Source organism: Benincasa hispida, chromosome 5 (genome assembly GCF_009727055.1).
Source record: "Benincasa hispida cultivar B227 chromosome 5, ASM972705v1, whole genome shotgun sequence".
Classification (NCBI taxonomy): domain Eukaryota; kingdom Viridiplantae; phylum Streptophyta; class Magnoliopsida; order Cucurbitales; family Cucurbitaceae; genus Benincasa; species Benincasa hispida.
The window spans coordinates 18936626-18942625 of NC_052353.1; positions in this window are offsets into that span (position 1 = coordinate 18936626).

Below are 6000 nucleotides of genomic sequence, written 5' to 3' on the forward strand. Positions count from 1 at the left end.
TGAAGAATTTGTGCAAAACATTGGAATGTGATGAATCAGATATCTCAAGTGATATTTCTATGAAGGAAAGCAAATATATTGTATCCTTTTATACTCTATTTGACGTATGAATTTAGATAGAAATGATTTTAAAACATGGAAATGAATTCAAATTCTTATTTGTGTTTGGAACCAAAGTAATTTGAAACAACTTAAATTAAATTTTCTTGTTTCGATGCTCACAAGAAATGAAAAGAAAGTATAACCATTTACTGTTATGTCCTTATGATTTGGTTGAACATTTTGTGAATTAAATTTTTTTTTTCTTAACCGCTATCTATCTTTTTCCTCTCTATTTCAAATAATAATAAGATTAAAAAAAACTATTCTCCTCGGTATACAATTGTTTTCCTTTTAATTTTTGCTGTTTTATTTTTAATTTTTCTTTTAAGTAGTTTATTTTATTTATTCAAGAAGATTTAAAAAAAAAAAAAAAAAAAAAAACCATTGTAGTTGATTTCTTCCACCACCAATGTTCAACTAATCTAAATAAAAATAAAAAAAATGAAAAATGAATCACATTTTAAGTAAACAAATTGAATCAATAAATATAAAGAACAGTAGATATAATATTCTTATCTAAATCAACAAAAAGAAAAAGTTCAGGAAGATTAAAAAAATAAAAACGCACGGTAGTTTTCTCCGAAGTAAATAAAAGAAATAGGTTGGAATGAAAAGTATAAATTGAAAAGATGGAAAAAATTGTTAACAATTGAAAATTTGCAAAATATAACAGACATACAAAATAGATAAACTAACCTTTGAGTTTGCATGATTGATGTTGAGTTTTTTTAATATGGAAGAAAAATTTTGATTTTAAAAGCTAGAAATCTCCTCAAATCCGACGTGTTTTGAGTGAATTTTTTTAAAAAATGATTGAGGATTTCAAATCTTAACCGATTAAAAATTTTAATTACAAAAATTATTAGATTATATGAAATATTTTTTTTTTTTTTGCTAGTAAGATTTTAAAGATACATTTTCATCCATATAATTGATAATCTTAGAGAGAGTATTATAAATATTATAATATATAGATGTCTATGCGTAGTGTTATAAAGGACCAAATATCGTTCACTCAATTGTTTTTCTACATGGTGTACATGTGTCTTATAATTAAGCATTTTTAGTGTTCATGTAATGTCACATCCTAATTGCTAAATTGTATATAAATAGTAGCATTTGATGGATTTTAAAAATACACAATTTGGAGAGAGAGGAAATTTCTTATATTTTGTTATTTTAGAAAATTTATTATATTTATTATGTTTTTGTTATTTTAATTATTTAATTATTATGGTTATAGGAAAATTATTTCAAATGGTAAAACTGTTAAAAATATTTACAAGATATAGAAAAATTTTAAAACTATCAATGATAGACGTTGATAGACACTGATAGATTTCTTTCCCATCTATCATTGATAGTTCCAAACTTGTGCTATATTTTGTAAATATTTTGATTCATTTTTTTATATTTAAACATAGTCCTATGTTATCTTATTAACCTTTAGATATTCGTATTAGCGTGATGCATATTATGCTCCCCAATTTTACAACGGCTTTATGAGTTATAAATAGAAAACATTTTGTTTTTTCGATGTCACTTAATAAGTCAATCAAATTTTGCCACCTCATTAAATTATTTAATTATTCTATTTTTTTTTTAATAAAAAACATGCTTCATTACAATTTCAATACTTTTTAATTTAGATAATATAATAAAATTTATTGGTTTAGTTTTTATTTTTTTAAAAATCAAATTCTTCTTTCAAACTAAATAATTTTAAGTTAAAATACTAGGTTGGTCTCTATACTTTAGAAAACTTTGTTCTTCAAGGGGTATTCAATCTTTAGGAGTTTAGGAAGTCTTACAATAGTTGGAAAATCTTCTCTAAGTTCTCTCTCAAATCATAAAATTTCTTTGCCCCAAAATAAAGAAAAACTCCTCTATTTATAGAGTTTCTATAGGGCCAAGTAGACATAAGCTAGGTTTGTCCATGAACCTGGCTGTTGTGCCCAACTAATTGAGTTTTTGGGTTTAAGTTGGTCTTTGTTTCGGAAGAGTCTATTTTTTACTCAATCTAATGGCTAGGACAAAGACACGTGGCATTATCAAAACCTATCGATTTCTTGTCTTTGATTTTAATTTGGGACACATGTCAACTTGTAGTTAGTCCCATATTTAATACTTTGTGATTTCATCATTAACTTGAGAAATGATGTGACAATTTATAATTGGTCAAAATTTCTCTCATTGAATAAATACTGTTACATGACAATCTTTCCAAAATTTATTGGGGAGAAGTTCAAAATTTTTTAAAAACCAACAATAAAGTAGCATTTTTAAGATTTTTTTTTTTAAAAAAATACATGGACTAAAATTGGACATTTGAAAATATGGAGATTAAAATTGGACAAGTTCAGGGACAAAAATCATACTTTCAAACCTAAAATAATTTAAAGTTCAGAAAAAATTCTCATCATTACTATTACTTTTTTATTTTTTTTAATAGTGTAGTCTTATATTCACTATTTCATAAAGAAAAATCAAACAAATCACTGTTGGACAATATTTTCGGATAAATATAATTCACCGAATGAACTTGATTTTAAGTATAATAGGTACAATCTCTAGTATATGCTTTCTTGATCCTTTCTTTTGAACATTGAATAGAGTATTAATCTCTTAACTCTTCAAACTTATAATCTTTAGATAGATTAGAATTTTAGTCTTCTGAAATTCGTTTTAATCTTTCAACTCCTCAATTTTTATAAAATTGCAATCTTGACATCAATCAAAGCTTCAAAATCTTGAAAGCTTGAGAGCTTTAATTTTCAAGTCTTCAAGGCTTCAACACTTCGCCTTAAGTTCTTCCAAACCCTCAAAAATGAAGGGATAAAGGTTCTATTTTTAGATGTTTTCATAGGTCTTACATGGGACTATGGGCCCACCTACTCTTGGGCCAAAGATTGGGATTGGGCTTAAGTTCGACTTGGGCCATTTCTTTTTTCTCCAAATTTTCATTATGGTACTTTTGAATTGGATTGGACTTTAAACTCGAGCGACTTTAATTACTCAACCCAATTCAATTTGTAATTTCAGGCCCACTTAGACCTCACCCAAATTTTTCGGTTGTGGTCCACACACTTAATCACCATTGAATTCGATAAGCCTATTATTATGATTAAATAACCAAAAAAGAGACACGTGACATCTTTTAGTTTGCCATTCATTTGTCTCCAAATTCTAATTTAGGGATATAGTTTTTAATTTTTGACCCTAAATTTAATAAAATTGACTTCCATTGTAATGATGTGATAGAATTTGATTTGCCAAAATTTCTTCTCCAACAATAACTATATACTTTTAAAAAAAAATATTAGTACTGTTACAAACCTATCTTTAATTTTTAAAATATTAATTCCTCACATCTGGTGAGTTGCACATAGTTTTAAATATTTTAAACTATCGCTTTCTGACAAAATTATCTCAACTGCCATAACACAAACAATATAAATCTTAAAGTTAAAGAGTTTAATTCTCTTCCCCATATTGTTAAAAAAAAAAAAAAAAAAAATCACTTTTCACTTTAAATTAAAGCTATAAAACTTGTGGTGTATGTATAATCTATAATCTATAATCTATAATCTATATCTATATCTATATCTATATCAATATCTATACTTTATATAAAATGAACTATGTCCTTACATTATCATTTTGTCCTTGCATCTTTTAATAAATACCTATTTTGTCCTTCGTTACAACTATGTGGATTGAAGTTGGTTATCTCATGGATGTGTATGATCTAGATCTCAACAAATATGAAATATCACGATCTAACTATGGATATATTTGAGTTGGAGTGATTGTAAGATGAAGTGGTATATCCTTTTATGTATGGGTATGATCTAAACCATATATATGAAGTATCACAAATCTCACAATAAAAATACATTTGAATGGACAATCACGACTTTTGCCTCATTGCAACAATTCAGGTCGAAGTAATGTATTTTTTCTCTCTCGTGTATGAGTGTGATTTAGACTATACATATGAAACATTAGGATCTAATAATGGAGATATATTTGAACGTACATCTTTTTCATTTAAAATTTCATAAGTGCCTTTTTTTTCCTAAAATAGTTTTTTTTAGTACAATAGTTACAACTATGAAAATCTTTTTAAACTATTTTTATGTACTAAATAAAACTATAAATGTCATGTATATCGTATGTGTTATGGACTAATATATTGGTTATAAAGGAGAATATTTTGTTTTCTCTTTTGCCCCTACTTTTTTTTTAATAAATTTCTATTTTATCCTAAGTATAGGTGTCTGTCAAATCCAATATAATTGATGCCTACGAGATGCAACTCTTCAGAACGTGGAACATGATTCTTCAAATATTTGTTTGTTGAGTTCCAATACATACAATTTGATGTTAATGAGATGCAATTGTTCAAGTGGAGGTGGTTACATATCGATTAGTATATCATTTATATATAGGTGACCAATCGATACAAAAGAACAAAAAATTTAGAGATAAAAAATGTTAACACAAAAATTTATAGAAAACAATGAAGTAAAATAAATATTTTTTTATTGAAAAAATTATTAATTAAATTTACGAATATAGAGAGTAACAAAAGTTTGAAAGAAAAAAATTTACAGAGACAAAATTAGAAAGAGAGAGTAATATTTGTGAGAGGAAAATACAAAGATAATTAAAGAAAAAGATTTAGATTAAAATATTAAAACGAGATGAAAAACTAGAGAAAAATAAGATTTAAAAAAAAAAGAAAAAAAAAAGAGTTAACCTAGAGAGATGAATAAATTGAGTTACTGTTATGGATATTATTTTACTTATCTTATGACATCAAAGATTATTTACATTCCACATTTACTCTAGGTAAATTTGGAATTTAAGATGTTTATAGTTATAACATAATTATATTTCTTATAGTTTTGAGCATTACAGTTTTTGCTTTATTCAGTAATAAAACATGAGTTTTGTTTTTTGTTTTGTTTATTGCATTATAATTTTAGAAAAGACAACATTTGTATAAGTTATATCATACATTTGCATTATAGTATTTGCTTTTAGATAATTGAATGTTATTTTTAAATTTTAAGCAAAAAAATTAGACATTTATATAGATGATATTAAATATAAACATAAGAATAGTGAAGTTAAAAGAAATAAATAATAAAATAAAGGAAGAAATGTCTTTTATCTTGAGGTTTTAGGTTTGCTTTTAAAATCATTTTTAGTCTAAGTTTTGGGCTTGAGTTTAATTTAGTGTCTGAGTTTTTAAATGTTATAATTATTTATCTGTAAGGTTTGAATTTTGTTTTAATTTGGTTCAGTTTCAAAATAACACTTTTAACCTTGATTTTGACTAATGCTCACTTTCAGTCTTTAGTGTCAATGTATATTACCTAATTTAAAAGAATTGTAATTAATTAAGACCTTTTTCGATAACCATTTTATTTTTTTTTATTTTTGAAAAATAAGTCTATTTCGTCTCACTTACAATAAGTTGAATACTCTTAAGTTCAAGAGTTGAAATCTTAACCAAATTTCAAAAACAAAAACTAGTTTTATTTTTTTATTTTTTTTTTATTTTTAAAATTTGGCTTAGTTTTTTAAAATATGATAAAAAATAGGTAACAAATTAAAAAATTTAGAGATAGAAGAAGTATTCATAAACATAATTTTCAAAAACAAAAAATAAAAATAAAAATCAAATGATTACTGACCAAGAGTTTCACTATTTTTTTTCATCATTATGAATGTTGTTGAATTTGAAATCTAAGATAAAAGTTCAAAAAATAAAAGTAAATAAATAAAATAAAAACCATTATATATACTAAAGACGATCGAGGGCCTAACTGAAAAGTGGCAACTGTCACACGTAACCCTTCATGATATCACATAATTCCCCAACCAAAG